The sequence below is a fragment of the Miniopterus schreibersii genome (genome assembly GCF_964146895.1).
Source record: "Miniopterus schreibersii genome assembly, chromosome: 7".
Lineage (NCBI taxonomy): Eukaryota > Metazoa > Chordata > Mammalia > Chiroptera > Miniopteridae > Miniopterus > Miniopterus schreibersii.
In genome coordinates this window covers 50,456,378-50,474,515 of record NC_138108.1, presented here as the reverse complement: position 1 = coordinate 50,474,515, position 18,138 = coordinate 50,456,378, and the positions used below count along the sequence as shown (strand labels likewise).

The window sequence follows — 18,138 nt, the reverse complement described above, 5'->3', positions numbered from 1 at the left end:
TTTTGGTTGTTCTGAGCTACAGTCTGATTGATCTTTTGGTGTTGCTATCTCCCAGCATTGTAACTGTCACTTTCCCAGGCAAATTCTGCCAAGACCTTCTCAGCATGGCTTTTCCTGGGGCTTCTACTCTCCGATATGCCCAACAGCACCCTTCATATGCCCCTGCCTCCAATGCTCACATGCTTCCGTGATCAGCCAGAGTCTCATTAACTTGTATCCAAATCACTTTTTACCTGATCCTAGGCCAGCATTTCCCAAAGAGTGTCCTGGTGACACCACTTCTCTGAGGGAGGGGCCTCTGGGGGGAAAGACTTCTACCCAGAGTTTGTTTTGCAAGTTAAAAGTTCTGTGTAGTCCTGCAATAATACCAGGTTAGCACCGTTAAGCCAAAGATCACATATTTCTTTGACTACTTAACTATTTTTCCCCACACAAAGCATCTCTTAGTACCCTGGAAACTTATAATTTTGTATAACATAGTTGTACAATGTTATTCTAGATGACATAGGTGTGCAAGAATATTTGTAAAATAAACTAAGGAATGAACTAAGGATGACATTGCATCTCATGCATGTGAGAAAATAAAATAATGCTCAGAAGCATAATAACATAGTATAATAGCAGCTAACATAGGTATATGTTACGTACACACCTGGCACTTCACTTAACCTTCAAAAAACTCCTATGAGGGCCACACTATTACCATCAGTTCCACTTCACAGGCTGAGAAACAAGATGCAGAGAAGTTGAGAGACCTACTAACTTCACACAGCTATTAAGTGGTAAGTAAGTGCTTCGAGCCCAGGGATCTGTCCCAGGAACCTGCTTTTAGCCACCTACTCTAGTGATGCATGCTGCATGGGCCTCTCTGTAACTCAGGTTGATGTGAAACTTTTCCAAGAGTAGGAAGCACCCAGTGTGCATCAAGCCCTTTGGTTACATCATTTAAAGTTCTCAGTAACCTTACAAATCAGGAATTATGCTGGGCAACTCAAAACCGCCCAGTTAGTGAGCGATTCACCTTCACGTTGCCTTTCCGTGGGCGGTGCTGCTCCAAAACAGCGCTGGGACCCGTCAGCACTCTCCCAACCCTCCTTAAGACTTCGATATGGCTACTGCTTTGCAGCAACTCTTTCCAGAAGCCTGGGGAAGGGCTGAGGGAAAACGCTCCTCCTGGGAATGGCTTGTAGGCACAGAAAATAGCGTTGTATATTTATATCTTTTCAACCTTACAAACATCAGTATAGCATAGTCCTTTACAATTTAATTGAAAATTGCCGCTTTCAGAGACTCTGCAAAGAGCCAAGGCTCCTCCTGCTTTTCCCATCAGCCAGTCTTCTGGGCCAAACTATTTAAAGTGGGAAAACAGAGCCCAAGGCAGCGCTTCTCTCAAGCCACTGGGCTGATAAGAAATCCCCAGGGCTCTTGGAAAGGAAGTGAGGTCACCCCACCATTGGGAAGGGGAGTTCTTGGGAATTGGTGCCTGCCAGGAGAAAAGTTTTTTCACCCTCAGGGTAGCCTGCAGCAGAATAAAAAAACAGAACACCACACCACCCTGCCTCTCCCTCCACCGAGCTTTGTGTCTTTTTTATTTTTTTGGCACCGGGAAGCCTGGGTGCCCTGAACGCCTGAGCAAATGTATTTTGTTCCCTCTTGGCTCTGTGCCAGCCCTGGCTGTTCCTTCTCCAGGCCAAGGCAGCTGCAGGTGACTCACTGTCTGGGTCTAGTTCCTGCAGATTCACTGCCCTGGACTTGACTTAAACCACTCTTTCAGAACAGGGACTGCCTCCTCCTATCATTAGTTGCACTAGCACAAAGTCTGGCTCATGGCAGGCACTCAGAAAATATTTGTTGAGCCCTGGCTGGTGTGGCTCAGTTGGTTGGGCATTGTCCTGTGCACTGAAGGGTTGCTGGTTCAATTCCTAGTCAGGGCACATGCCTGGGTTTCGGGCTCAGTCCTCAGTAGGGGCCTGCAGGAGGCAGCTGATAAATGTTCTGCTCTCACATCGATGTTTCTCCCTCTCCCTCTCTCTTCCTCTCCCTCTAAAAAGCAATTTAAAAAATCTTTAAATATATATGTATATTTGTTGAGTAACCAAATAAATGAATGAGTGAATAAATGGATGAATGAATGGTGTGTTTTACATCGATTTAAGTGTATCAGTGTGGGTTCACCAGAGAAACGGAACCAATAAGAGAGTATATATATAAAGATTTTTTTTAAAGGAACTGACTCATACAATTGTGGGGCTGGCAAATCCTTAAGGCCAGCCGGCAGCCTGGAAAAAGGCAGGAGTTGATGTTGCAGTCTTATGTCAGAATTTCTTCGTCTCCAGAAAACCTCAGCTTTTATCTTTCAGGCCTTCAACCAGTTGGATGATAGTCAATCACACCTACAAAATACCCTCATCCAGTGTTTGATTAAATATCTGGGTATTACAGTTGACACGTAAAACTAACCCTCACATCCCGCATCAAATTATGTTAATAGAAACAAACAACCACCACAAAAAACCTGCCACCAAACAAACAAATACTACATAATAAACGCCCAGTGGAACAGAGTTAGCCTACACCCCGTTTCCCAGCTCCAGCCAGGTGCTGGCAGCCCCACAATACTAAACGTATTCACTGCCCTCAAGGAGATAACTCTCTAGTGGGTAGACTGTCTCATAGACAGATCATTACAAATGAGAGTTTAAAAAATGCTATTATCAAGATGTGGACAAAACTTGCTTACTGCTGTTTAGAGTCGGGTAACCTCTAAGTCGTCAGAATGACCTTGGTAACCAGAGAGAGGGTCTGATGTCAGCGAGGCTAATATTACCACAGTAGCTGCTCGGTAGAGAGTTTCAAATACCTTAAATAAATGGGCTGTGAAATGGCCAAAGGGTCTCAATGCCAGCAAATGTCTGAATACCCAAGGCAATGTGGGTATTGGGGGAAGCTGGGCCAGACAGCCACTCCTGTTCTGCTCGCCTCAGCTTTTCCTGAATGTCAGTCACGTACCTTAGCCTTGCTCAGCTTTAGGTCTGAAGTCATCTGGGTAAATCCCCCAAGAAACAGATGCCTGGGAGGGCAGGTGAGAGATGGGACTCTTGCCTGCTGCCTTTCTTATGGTAAATGAGGCCCTGGGCTAATCGGTAGCATTTAAATTTGGGGAGGACATGCCTCCTGTCCCCCTGTGCCTGGTAGACATAAGCAGACCTCTGATGGCTTTCCTAACGTGAATGTCCTTCTACTATCCAACATTACCTGTTGTCAAATTAAAGACGGGATTTAACGTGGTTAGTTGCAGGTGCATTGCTAACACCACGATGGAGTTGTTGGATTTACCTCGTCTCCTGCACGGAGACCTTAAGGTTGTGCAATAAAGTGTCAGTGTCATCCTGCGTTCTTACACCAGCCCTGACTTTAAACCCAGCGTAACGGCAAGACTCCCAAACGGGGGTGGCCCTATGCTGAATCTGCCGCGGAGGCTTGGGCAAGAAGAGAAGTGGGGGGCAGTAGAGGATCTTGTGGGTACCCAAAAAGCAGCAGGGACTCTAAGCTGTCATGTTAAGACATTAGGCTCTAGCTGGTCAGGAAAGTATTTAAAGATGACAACCTGAAGGGTAGAAAGAGTCTGGAAGGGACGGCCTCAGGCCCCATTGCGGTTCTCTCAGGAGGGTAAGGATGGAAGGAGGCACAGAGGAGCCCTCATTTCTTATTTTATACACTTCTACATGGCTTAAAATTGATACAAAAGCTATGTATTACTTTTGTAATTAAAAAAATAAAAATAATTAACGTTGTTTTTAAGAGAACTGATGATTTAATCCTGTGATAACAACAATAAAGCAGCAGCAAAACAAGAGTACTTACTATACGCTGCCAGGAAATACTCTCAACCCCACCCAACTTACACTGTGTAAGGGTAGAGTGCAGGTGACTTTGATCTTATGTTTCTTGATGTGGATTTTTAAAGCACTGCTTATCCAGGGTAATCCATTCAGAACAGTGTTGGCCTCCTGGGGTCCCTGTGGGAGGAAGTCTCATGACCCCTACTAAAGCCAAGGGGTGGTGGGTGGCCATCCTAGTGTTTATTTGCCAACCCAGATAGAGCTTAGGGCTGACACAGTTTAATTATCATGCAGAGCTGCAGCTGGAGGGGGCTGGAGTGAGTTGGCAGCTGCTTTTGCAGAGCACAATTTCTGCAAATAATTAACCACCAGAACTCTTGATTCTCTCTAATTAATGAAGAGGAAGCCTGGAATCTTCAAAGTCCACGAATGTCATGCTGCCATTGTGTCAGGATTGATCTCCTTTGTTCTAAACCGAAGAGCATGCCTCTCCTGCCTCCCCTAATTCTTTATAAATTGAATTTTTCTATTACTAGTTGTGACAGCTAAGTAACATGACTTCAGAAATTCACCCGCCGTTCATGCCAGTATTGGAAGTCTGAATAATAATAATTTTTAAAAAGAACCATAATGGAATGAGCTTTCTGTCTCTGCCCCGGAATTAATCATTGTGAAGGGACACCTTCTGAAAGGAGGGTCGTTGATTAGCTCTAATGGATCCTCCTAGGTGGAGTCAGAATTATTGGGAAGTCTGCAAACAGAGGGAAAGGAGAGATTCTTCCTTTTCTCTGTCCATTTCCATGTGATGCTGGGATGGAAGATGATGCGACTTCAGGAGGGAAGGGAGGCACGATGGAGGCCACAGAAGGATTCAGTTCAGTGGGGACACTGCTGTGTTAGCCTGGAAGCCCGCCAACTCTGAACGTCTTGGAGGAAATAAGTGGAAGTGGGCAAATGACCTACCCCTGTGGCCTTATCTGAGCATATAGTGAAACCACCACACAGAAGCCAGAGTGTGAGCCTATTAAAACCTAAGTCAGATCATGTCACTTGTCTGTTCCAATGGCCTCATCTCTCTAAAGAAAAGTAAAGTTTTTACATCAGCCTACAGGGTCCTACCCATCAGGGCACTGTTTCCTCTATGACCTCATTTCCTCTACTTCCCTCCTCACCACTCCATTCCAGACACACCGGCTCCCTGGGTGTTTCACCAACACTCTAGGCATGCTCCTACCTCAGGACCTTTGCACTTGCCATTCTGTCTATAGCACCTCATTTCAGATATCCACTTGGCTCCCTTTTTCTTTTCCCTCAGGACTTTGCCAAAATGTCACTTTCTTAATGAGGCTGACATTGACTATACCTTGTAAAATGAGGCCCTTCCTACCCTAGCACTTCCCATTCCTCTTACTTTACTATATTTCTCTCATACCTTCTAACCTACCATATACTTTCCTTATTTATTATGTTTATATTTAAATATTTTTCTCTTCTACCTCCCACTAGAATCTAACCTCCATAGGAACAGGGATTCTTGTCAACTGGTATATTCCCCACACTTAAACCTGTGCCAGTTCAATAAATATTTGCAGAATGAATAAATCAGTCATCACACTTTGGAGTGTTTGCTGGTATGTGTGAAGACTATGTGAGTCCATCCAAAATGATTGCTCAAACATCTTATGAAGGTTGGGGTATGAGCTGTTCCTTTTTCTTTCTCGAGTATCTGGATGAAGTACTATTGTTGCCTTTGGCTACCAAACGTTAATAATTAAAGCAAACAGTGTGATCAGAGTTAAATATTACTTGAGGTGTTTCTTTCTTTCCCAATGGTTTCTGATAGAAAAAGCTAGTGTGGAACTGTCCAAAATGATGCTTTTATGGGAGGAGGGTTGGTTTTTATCTCCAGGGGTCTCTGTTCTTCCTCTTTAAATACACAGAGTGTGGGAGGTCTTCAGAGATAGCTTGCAGCAGAAATCGTGGCTGGGGGAGAGGTGTCCTTGGTGTAATTTAACAGTGACCCTACTGAGGGGAAGCATTCATAGGCACCTAAGGAAGAGGCAAATCTGCTGAGGATACAGGGCCAGGGCCAGAGCAGAGAGCTTTAGGCAAGGATTGTGGTGAAGTCCACATCTATGAATTGCTGCCGTCTCTATGCATTGTTTCCAATGCCTCTCCTGCCTTTATCTCTCATGCTTCCCAATAATGGGGCCATAATAAATTCCTACACTAGATTCTTTCCATCAAAGAAAACCACTGAGTCCTGCTTGTGTCTGTGACTTGCTGGGGGTTAGGTAAATCTGACAGGGGTTGCAGTGTAGACAGATCAGAGCCCTGGGAAGTGGGTAGGTCCAACCTTTCATGCTCTACTTAATTTGTGTCTCATATCAATGCAGTCCTAGCTCAGAGTTGCTGACCTCAGAGGAAAACAGGTATGCTTTTAGTTAACAAGCCAGCTGGTGCTGGGCTAAGTGCCGAGTCAGGAGACATAAGTTCTATCCCTGATTCTGCAGCTGCTGGTTGAGTGACTCTGGCTATTTATCTCCCTGCACCATGGTTTCTAACTCAACCTTCTTAATACTTTACAAAATTCTTTCTCATTTATTCCTCTGAATAACTCTGTCTCTTAATTTTAAAGATAAAGAAGGAAAGGCCCAAAGAGGTCAGGTACTTGTCTAAGGTCACACTGTCAGTAAGAGATAGGACCAAACAACTTAAGAATAGGACTACTGTATGATCCAGCAATCCCACTTCTGGGTACTTATCCAAAGGAAATGAAAACAGGATAGCAAAGAGATACATGCACCCCCATGTTCATTGCAGCACTATTCACAATAGTCAAAATATGGAAACAGCCCACGTTCCTGCCAAAGAATGACTGGTAAAGAAGCCATGGCGTATATGTAACAGAATATTACTCAGACATGAAGAATAAGGAAATCCTGTCACAGGCAACAGCATGGATGGGACTTGAGGGAATTTTGCTAAATGAAATAAGCCAGACAGAGGAAAATAAATACCACATGGTATCACTTACATGTGGAACTTTAAAAAAAAAAAAAAAGTAAAATTCATAGAAACAGAGTAAAAAGTGGTTGCCAGGAGCTGGAGGGTAGTGAAATAGGGAGAAGTTGGTAAAATAAATAAATAAATAAATAAATAAATAAATAAATAAATAAATAAATAGGACCAGGACCTGGACTTTCCCTGCAAATTCAGTTTTTGTCCATAATGCCTTTCCCTTCAGAAAGACACTCTCCTTATCTTCCTCTTGGAGCTACAAATAAAACTGCTCTTATGAGTAAAAAAGGATTTTACCAATTCAAAGTGGATTATTATTAAAGTGATCTCCCCAATTTAGAGGACGGTCAGAGGTGGGAGCTGAAAACCTGTACTAAGTCTCATGGGGTTCAAAGTATGAATTACTGTGCTTTTCCGATATTCTAAATTCCAATTCCAAGGCTGACATTTAGGACGTCCCTTCAAAGCCCAGGATGGCATAGTGCTCTGGTTCTATGGAAACTGACCTTCCCTCTCAGACTCATATTCTAAATTATTCTGAAGATTCCTTCCCCTAGACTGCTCCCAACAAGCAACCCAAAGCAGCCTTCAGGACACTCTGCTGATTTACAGCTGCAATCTTGCTAAAAGGAATGGAAAAAAGCCAGATGACTTTCTGTTAGACAGAATTACTGGCATGAAATACTAGCATCGCTGCGACTTGGCATATAACTGACTGACTGACTGACTGACTGACTGACTGACTGACTGCATGACTGCCCTCCCATTCTTATTTCACTGAAATAGGTCATTCGTTAGAAAACTAAGGAAGCCTGGTGCCTTGACCCCCTCCCCAAGAAATGAAGAAAGAGGACTGCTTATTATGCTACTTGGTGTGTGCTCCCAAAAGCCGATGCTGGGCCTGCCAGCCCTTTCTGGTTAAGCTCCCATATCAGTGGTTTGTCTTTGATGAGGTTCTGTGACTGCTGTGTGCAGAGCCCTTCTGTGTCCTGCCGTTACTGAAGGAATAAAGACCGGGCAGGATGCAAGCAGTAAGCTCCAGCTGTCCCTGCTTAAAATACAATGATTAGATGTGAATCAACCATTTGGTTCTGGCAAAATATTAACTAAATGAGGAAGGATGTCTTTTTTCCTCATATTTATTCTCTCCCAGACATTTGACCCACGCTATCAGTCAATCAAATATTTGTTGACAACTCTTCCCACCCCATTTTGCACGAAGCCAAGGGTGCAGAGGGAAGTGAAGCCTTACAAGTTATTAAAGACTTAGCTTGGAAAATGAGGTTAGTATTTGTACATAGAGACAGGAAAACTCAAATGGCTGCATGGGCCAGGCAGGCAACATGAATGAATGAATGAATAAATGATGCCATTTCATAATAGCATCTTAAAGGTACATTTATTTTATTTTATTTTTTTACACAGATGCATTTTCCTTGTACAGGAATTCCTCACTTAAAGTCATCAATAGGTTCTTGGAATTTGGCCAAACAATGTATAATGAAACCAATTTTACCTAGGCCAGTTGATATAAACAAGAGTTAAGTAGCTATGGCATTTCATCAATGTTATAACAGAACTACGTTGAACAAAATGACGTTATACAAGGACCTACCTGCTGTATATGTCATACACCGGAATATTCTTTCCTCTACAAAACCACAACCCTGATTGTCTATCTTTAGTTTTCACATCTTTAATAGAGACAAGAGTATCTTCTTGAACTGTTTAATACGACAACAATAGGGTAAGTGCTGATTCAAATGGCAACAAACAGCAGGGTTCAGTGTTAAGAGACAGTGGAAGTGTGACGAGGAAGTGGTGGGGACTGTCCGGTAAGAGAGCTTGTGGGTCATCACAGGGAGCAGCTGCTCACTATGTGCCATGTTGCCTTATTGCTGAGTGAAAATGGGGGCCGAGAATATAACTTCAAGTTCTCCTACAACACAATTCCTCCCCAAGCGTGTCACGGAGGTTATTGCCATTTCTGCCCCTCAGATGTCTTTAGTTTGTCTTGTCCTTCTATTTCCCCCAAGTGGATGGGAGGCTCCTCAATGAAGGCTGAAAGTTTTCCTCTTTGTTCACAGGGATAGCCTGAGCTCTTTGAACATGGCAACTGGGCAGTGATTACTCCAGATCATTGTTGGGCTCACCATGACAGAGTGGATACCCTCATTGTGGTTTGATAAAAATTATACAGAGCCCTAGCCAGTTTTGCTCAGTGGTTAGGGCATTGGCACTTTGACAGAAAGGTTCTGTGTTCAATTCCAGTCAAGGGCACGCATTAGTTGCAGGCTTGATCCCCAGCCCTGGTCGGGACACACATGGGAGGCAACAAATGGATGTATCTCTCTCCCATCATTTTTTTTTTTCTCTCTATCTCCTTTCCACTCTCTCTGAAAAAAAAAAAGGAAAAAATATCCTCTGGTGAGGATTTAAAAAAAAATTATGCAGAGTAATGCGATAGGCATGAGTTTTGATTAAACTCCAGGTGTAATTCAGGTAACTTTGAAAATATCTGTGGTAGTTTGCAAAATGGACACAAATAACTTCTTTCCTTGTGTATTGGCCTCTGCCACTCCTTCCATCAAGAAGTCTGTTTCTTCACTCCTTGACTCTGGGTTTGACTATGTAACTTGTTTTGACCATTGCAATATTAACAAATATGACGCAAGTAGAGATTTGAAAAGCACTGGCACATGGAGGTATACCAACTTCTGCTGCCCTGGATCCATGAGACCACCATGAAAATAAGCTCAAAGCCCCAGCAGACAACCTGTTAATCACCAGACATGTGAGTAAGGCTCATGCTAGACCAACAATTTGGCAAAGATGAGATTTTCAGAAGAACCAACCAGCTGAGCCTAGCCCAATCATAGAAATGTGGACTAATTAGTCCAATCATAGAAATGTGGACTAATACTATGCAACGCTGGTCAAACTGAGGACCAGATTCTGCCCACTGGTATCAATTTCCTCCATGTTGAGGTAATAGTGGCTACGCAGCTACATGGGGAAAGTGCTTGTAAGGTAAGATCACAGAAATTGTATGCAAAGTTCCATACCAGTTCCCTTCTCCTATACCCCAAGTCAGTCCTCTGATAGAATGCCTCTGATAATAAGAGTGACCTTCTAAGGCACCTTCTCTCATACTAAGTCTGCTTTGACTCTTTGAACTGTTTTCTTTACATTGATCCGAAGTGTTTGCCCTGTGACTTCAACCATTGGTTCTGGGTGCAGCACAAGAAAAGCAGAACAAGTCTATCTCTGTATGTGAAAGTCCTTCACATTTTTTAAGGTAATGGCCACAACACCCCTAAGTCTTCTCTGACCTAAATTTCTCTTTTTTCCTTCAATAACCTTTTATGAGACATTGTTTCAAATTTCTTGGCCACCCTATTTGCTGTTTTCCACATGGGCCCCAGTGTGTCCTTCCATGTGTTGCTCCAAACTGAACACAGCTCTCTACCGTGGTCTGACCCTGACAATGTAAAACAGACATGACTCACTTCCTCATCCCAGATGACTCCTGGTTCTTCATAGTAGCCTGGGATCATGTTGACTTTTGGAGGAGGCCCACACTGAGCTTTGTTGACTAAAACACTTAAGAATTTTTATTTAGACTGCTGTAAAATTATATCTTTCACATCCTGGACTTAGGACACAGTTCCAATCTTCAAGATTATTTAGCAGTTTCAGTGATTATATTATAATATGTTCATGAAAATTTTGAAACTCCTCTCTTCAAGGAGTGAAGCTTAATTTTCTCCTTTTGAGTACAGACCATACCTAGTGACTTATTTCTAACAAATGAAATAAAGTAGAAGTGATGGTGTGTGACTTCAAGACTAGGCCATAAGAGGTACTGTGACTTTCTTCTATGTCTTGGATGGCTCTCTCTGGGGAAAGGTTTCTGCCATGTCTTGAGGATGCTCTTGTAGCTGAACAAGCTCACATGGTGAGGCACTGAGCCCTCCTGCCCACAGCTTCACAGCCTCACTCACAAGAGAGCCAGATTGGAAGTGAATCCACCAGCCCCAGTCAAGCCTTCGAATGACTGCAGCCCTGATCCACATCCTAACTGCAACTACATGAGAGACCCTGAGCCAGAAACACCCAGCTAAGCTGCTTCTGAATTTCTGAACCGAAGAAACTATGAGATAATAAACGTTTGTTGTTTTAAGCTACTCAGTTTTGGTGTGACTTGCTATGTAGCAAGAGATAACTAATACACGTTGATTCTGTGGTTGGATATCTCTCTTACCAATCCAGCTCCATGTTGTTCACACAAGGAGCAAGCACATTCTTTTTATTTTTATCAAAACCTCCAACTGATACAAATTATAGGTATGACAGAGCCCTTGGAGATACTACTAGAAGTTTCCTTAAGATCAGCATTGGTTTTCTATGCAGCCCCTTTAGATATGATTCTTTAGCTAGTTCATAACCCAGTCTGCTGTAAGAGAGACACCACCAAACGTAGGTAAGAAGACTTAATGAATTATATGAATTCAGAAAGGTCCTGAGGAATGGAAGGTGGGAGCATATTTGACATGTACAGACAGGTTCCTATATATTGGTAAGATTCAAGGGACAACAAAAAACCAGCTAGACTGCCAGTTTGGGGCAGGGCAAAGACTGTTTGTCTTGTCCACTGCCTCCATCCCAGATGTGGCACATAAATGCTCAGCAACTTTTTTTTTTTTTTAAAGAGATAATGAAACAATGGAGATTTTTGTATAGATGAAGAGTAAGGTAAGTTTAGATATGGTGGCTAGCCTGGTTTGAAAAGAGTTTTATGGTCAAAATGTCTTTCTGGGAATCAATTTTTCACAGCTGGTGAGGGATCCACACATGTCTGAGCTTTGAGCAGAACTTACACAAGGTTGATACTTGGTGTGCTAAGGAGATGCAGACAAGACTACGGGTCATGAACTTTGTCTCCCGAATATCACTAAAGACAAACATAGATCAGTTAAACCTCGGCAGCCTCTTAAAGAAAGGGTTGTCTCAAGGGAAAACCCCACAGGGAAAATATCTAACCTGGAAAGGCAAAGGTGGGGGTTGTGCTGATAAATGAGTGTGATGTCAATGTTACCAAGTTAAGCCTAGATCCAAGCTGAGAATTTTCATAGATGAGCAGAGAGAGTATAGGGATATAAGTGAGAGAAGAGACAGCCTAAAGGCATACAACATGTATGAGCTATGTACGGTGTCTGTCTCAATTTTAAAAGCCTCTTTGGTTCTGAAGACTTCCAGAGTTGGACTGTGCTTACTGGGCAGAAAGCCCCAGCATATACTTTCTCTTAACACTTTCTCTAACTGAATTCCGTGGTCCTCAAGACTTCTCTAGTTCATCTCTTGGCAGAAGCATCAGTTTTCCTGAAAAGCAGGTATGGATTCTTAGACAACAACCCAGCTTGTTATCTGGCAAGTCAGGTTCTGTTTTAAGCCACTGGAGAAGGGCATAGGTCAAGACTGGACTTGGATTAAAATACACTTCCTTAGATGCAACTGGCTGCTTTGTTTATGAGATTTCTGTTTATATTAATTAATATGATGAAATTTATTTATTGCTTTAATTTAAGTATGGCTTTAGATGTTGGGAACACAAAATCAATAATATAAGGTTCCTATATTAAGAGTCTCACAGCCTAATGGGAAAGTCCAAAGTGTGTGTGAGCTGTGTGGGGAGCTTTGGAAGTGTGTCAAAGAAAGCTTCATCAAATAGGTGATGCTCAAACTGAATCTTGATGGAAGAGATTTAGAAGATCACTAGGTAGATGAGATCACTAGGCAGATCTAAAGACATGGAAGAGTATGATGGGTTTGGGGAGGAATAACTACTTAGTTTGGCTGAAGTGTAGGGTATATGTATGTGATGAAGGGGGGGGGGGGGGATGGAAAGATGGCCTGAAGAAAATGATAAGAGATAAGCCTAGAAAAGTAAGAAGTTGTCTCTAGATCTTGAAGAACCTTGACTCCCAGTGTAGGGAGTTTGAAATTTATTTTGTAGGTGGTGGGGAACCATGGAAGGATTTTAAACAGAAGAGTGATACATTCTGATTTGTAATTTTGAAAGATAAATGATGACAGACTATTGGTGAATTGAAGGCAAGGAGATTTGGAAGTTATTACAGCAGTCTAGGCAATAGTGGATAAAATGTAATGTCAGTAGATGTGGAAGAGGAGAGGGTCAATACCAGGTCCTTAGGCATCTGAATAGACAAGGCCTGGCAAAGACTAGAAGTTGGTGGATGACTCTAGTGAGGAAGGAAGCTAAGTAAGCCTGAGGTTTCCGGCTCAGGCACTTGACTAAAGTAATCTGATGTTGTAGAGTTGTATATGTGGGTGAGCTTTGTGTTGTTAAGTAAAAGATCTGTTTTAATATTATAATTTGACATCTATCAACCTCCTATGGGGGTCTCAAAAAGGTAGGATATGATGAAGGAGAGAAGAGGTCAGAGTACAGAGAAAATTATGGTTCAGAATGGTTAAGCATAAAACTGAATGCCAGCAGCATGAAGGACAGTCAAGGGCCTTCTTGTGGGAACTCCAACCAAAAATAGCTCTCTCGGCTGGACTGGCTGGGCTGGCAGGCCATGCGCTCTGGCAAGGTGTGGGTGCCATTCCTGTGGGCAGGCTGCGTGGGTCCCCAGATGACCTTGGCCTATAGTTAGCTCTCACACTCAGCTGTGGCTGGTTTCCAAAGTAGCAGCAATGGCAGCTGACAACTTTAGAAGTATATTTTCTTCTCTATAAAGAAGTACACGTAAGCACTATGTTTCCCAAGACGCTGCTCTTCCTGGTTTGACTAAGGACTTCTGTGGTGAAAAATTAGATAGCAGTTTTTGTAAATCTATTAAAAAAATTAATCGCTTTTCTCTTGAGTCAAAATGTCATGACCCTCTTGGGTAACTTAGAAGAGTCGAAGTATAAGTTCTACCCCTGGACAATATGTGAAAGAAATGCCTGCTTGCATGCTTTAGCTCATTAGAGAATCGTATCACAGTAAAGCAAGTAGAATATAAGGATTCGAAGGCAGAGAAGGGATCTAGCCCTAACAGAGTGGAAGTCAAAGACCCCTCTTGGGATATAACGTTGGAATACGAAAGCCTAACTTTGAGATTCTCAGATAAAAAATTATTGCAGCCACTTAGAATTCATGTCCAAACATCTGGTGGTAAGTTTGCTTTAGTATATGGTTACTGGGGAAAATATTGAGAGATTGTAATAATGTTTTTTGTTTGTAAATTGAGCTTTAGCTCCTGTGCTTCACTCAGTAAACACTAGAGGGAGTAAGTCGGATAGAAGAAAAAGGCTACCATGAGAATGAACAGGAATGAAAAGAAAAGCATTTCTGCCTTTCACTGAGGCACAGAATTTTACTTAAGCAGACACTACCTTTATACTGTGACCAAGTGACTTTGTGTCTGAAACCCGGTACCATAAAACTTTAACTATGATCTGCTGAACTTGTTCAGAAACCGAAACCATTACTCTCTGACCAGAATCTATATATTCTGTCCATTTTAGGCATTTTGGGGCCAATGCAATACAGCTCTATCTGTGAGTCTTTAATTTTAGAGGAACAGTATTTGGATTAATAACCTTTGACAGATATTGGATTTTTTTACAGCACTTATAGTCATACCTCCAGGGTTCAAAGTGAAGAGTAATGATACCAGGCGTTTTCAGACACTACCAGGAATAAAATGTACTCTTCGTAGATATGTTAGATTGGAAGCCTTCCCCTCCTCATTTTCTCCATTATTCTCATGAATTAGTTCTACATTAAAACACCATTTTATAATCCAGAAATACTGAAGTTAACTGGCCCAATGTCCTGCACATGTCCATGAGAACTGATATTTATTTTTCTTGTTTATATTCCCAATTCCTTAGTTGCTTTATGCCTCTTGAAAATGCTGAAAGAGCTAGTGAAGGCTAGTCAGATCACTTACCTAAAAAAATTTAACAATTAATCACTATAATCAGAAACAAATATCTTAAAAAGCTTCTTAAGAGACTATTCAACTGAATGCTAAAATATTTCACTGAAAGATGAACTAATAATTCTAGGAAATATTATCCTTAAGCCATAACACACATTTAAAGTACAACTGTTAAAAAGTGTGTGAATTCCAATGTAAGAAAAATCATAATAAAACATGCTAAGTTAATAAGGATCTGCCCTTTTACAAACGGAGGGGTCAGCCTCACCTGGATGTTAATATCAAGAGAGTAGAAATAACATTATGAACTTCCCTAAGGCAGTGTCTGTTGGCAACGATCAGTTACACTGACAAGGAAAGCTTAGCTCTGAAATTTGGGTTTGCGTTTTGTTAGTCATGCATTATACCACTTACCTCTCAGGGCAGACCTTTAATTTCAGAAAGTGCTGAGATTCATTACTGTACCGGCTATCAAAAGTCTTTGGCAGAAATACCATTTGTCCTTGTTGTGGTAATGAACAGATTTATAACATTCTGGTGTCACCATTCCTGAAAAAGCACATTCATTTGAATAGTTCTTCCACAAGCATAGTGAAATATTTCATGAAGGCACATGGGTGTAGAATACTATAGAGAGATATTGCTGGTGAATGACAGAACGTCTGGTTGATTTACACGAAACCCCAAGTGCTCATATGAGAATAGGTTAGGTTTAGATTGACGAGCAAATGTGTAACCAGACTTCTGGCTGACAAATGGCAGAACTATGCCAGCGCATTAGCTTCTCTGGAGAGAGACCAAAAGTAAGGCGGGAGGATCAGGTTCGTTCCATAAAAGACGTTCAAACCTAATGGATGGCAGGGTCGCCGGGATATTAAGTACGTATAGACTTTAATACCCCAAAATAGTACTGGGCCAGTTTAGAGCTGAGCTGGCATCCACGTCAATGACCAAACTCCTATCAAACCTTCCTGTATCGTGTGCGTTTATATTCACATTCTTTCAGAAGGATCCGGTGTTTTCAAGATAAGCCTATTTTATTGGCAGCTTTGGTTTAAAGTCACTAGCCTGTAAAAATGGTTTGTTTGGGTAAACTAGAAAATGAAAATAAAAACTGATGGGATTAGTGTTAAAAACAGTGCCAGGCACTAAATGGTCCAGATTGGATTTGCTAAGGCCCAGCTGAAAACAGAGACATCCACCCAGCTTTTGTGAAGAAAGATGAAGTGTTTGGATCGCACTCTCCTCTCCAGGCTGGGGCTGCGATATGTACTGTCCATGGAGTTTCCGTGGTGCGCCAGGACTGCTGCTCAGCACGCAGGGGCATTGTCTCATTTCATTCTTACCACTACATCGTGGGGTGAGGTTTATGATCTTGTTTTATAGATGAGACTGAGGTTCAGAGAGATTAGCTCACCTGTCCAAGGTCATGCTACTCTGCTTCTTGAACACCTGATGAACAGTACTGGTGGAGGGTTAGCAGCTTACAGGCCCTGTGGTATCTGAGTTGTACAGAAACATGAGCAAGAAGCCAGGAGGCCCAGGAATGAATCCTGATTCTACCATTTACTGGCTGAGTGACATCAGAAAAATTTCTAACCTCTCTGAACTGTCACCTTCCCTATAAAGAATGTGTCTGTGCCCTGGCTGGTGTGGCTCAGTTCACTGGGCGTCATCCTGTGCACCGAAAGGTTGCTGGTTCGATTCTCAGTCAGGGCACATGCCTGGGTTTCAGGCTCAATTCCCGGTAGGGGCTGTGTGGAAGGCAGCCAATCGATGTTTCTCTCTCTAAAAAAAAAAGAATCTATTTTAAAAAAAAGGAATGTGAGTCTTGTTTGTAGTGAAGTAGTAGAAGATTTTAAAACCACCTTTCATTTCTAACCTGTAATTCTATAAGCCCTCAAGGGGCTTTTAATTCCCTGCCATTGTGTGCACAGTTGGTCTTTTGCTCTTTAAGTGAACTCAGATGTGAGGAAGCCCTTCTATTTGAAATTCAAAACTGACTTAATTTCTGCCATAGAGATATTATTCATTTTCTGCAAAATTCATTTCCTCTATGGGTTGCCATAACACAGACTTATCTTCTATTTCCCAGGTGGGCGCCTCCATTGGGTGCTGAGTGTGGTGCTCTGCTCCTAAGTGAGCTATAGCAAGGCCTGTAGGACATGCTAGAAACACAAAATAATATTTTATATTATCACAAAAGGAAGCCATGAAAGTTAGCTTTCATCTGAAGGCAATAAAAATTACTTCTAGTGGGTTAGGGAACAAATATTCATGTAGTTGCTTATTTTGGATGCTTTGTTCTATTTCTGTATATTAATGAAATTTTATTCATTGTATCCCCTTCCTTATGTACAATTCACAAAGATATGTTGACAAGTTTTCCCTCAAAACTGCTGTCTACAGTGAAAGCGTGCCACCCCGGCCGGCTTGGCGCACACCTACCCTCCTGTTGATGGAAATGTATACATTGGCTCCCCCGCCCTGGGCATTCAGCCCCCGCTGCTGCGCACTCTTCGGCATTCTTGAGGATCAAATGACCTGGGCCAGGCTGTATTCAGGGAGCAACGTTGGAAAATTCCTTTGATGTTGCGCCTTGTGACATTCAATGGCTAAATCCAAGCTTTGCTATTTGACCAAATGCCAAATGTGCTAGTTCCTGAATGTCTATGATCTTACAGATAGTTGGATGGAGCAATAAGAATAAACCACTGGAAAAAAAAAATCTCAAAACTCTTTTGTGGGGCTAATTAAGGCAAAGCTCTGATTAGTTGGAAAATTAGTTGAACAGAATGTTCTAGTTAATTAGGAACTAAGGTATAACATTTAAAACATATTCATTTACACTACGCTGTTATCTATATATAAGGTATTAGAAATGCAAAGAGGGGCAAAAGTTCATATAGTGCTTTTATCCAAAGTTTCTTCTGATTTTCCTCTACCCATTATTGCTGAAAATTTTGTTCTATTTTCTTCCAATTCTTTTTAATGCTTATGGTTTTTTGGTTTTTTTGTTTGTGTTTTTTTCTTGATACAAATATATAATCATATAGAATATGTATTTTGAACCCATTTCTATTTATTTAACATTATAAGAATATAACCTAAGCATCATGTAAGCATGTAATAATGTGCTTAAACATTTCCTTATTTGCTTAAAATTTAGGCTGTTTCCACTTGTTTTCCCATGACAAAAAAATGCTATGAATGAAATTGGTACTCCAAGAGGTTTTCCTTACTATTTTTTGTACTTCCTATGACACATTTTCATATGTGGCATTATTAAATCAAAGAAGACAATTTTAAATACTCACTGT

General features: G+C 41.7%; 1 protein-coding gene across 3 annotated transcripts in view; it reads right to left on the bottom strand.

The window, feature by feature from the left end:
- The window catches only part of ITGB6 (integrin subunit beta 6), a 121,054-nt gene extending 105,543 nt beyond the window's left edge, over positions 1 to 15,511 (bottom strand). The window contains exon 1 of one of the 3 annotated variants that reach the window (XM_081142959.1): positions 15,233 to 15,511. The gene's annotated coding sequence lies outside the window, so the exon portion shown is untranslated. The remainder of the gene's footprint in view (positions 1 to 15,232) is intronic. The other 2 variants (XM_081142960.1, XM_081142958.1) reach the window with 2 other exon arrangements.
- Positions 15,512 to 18,138: the final 2,627 nt, after the last annotated feature.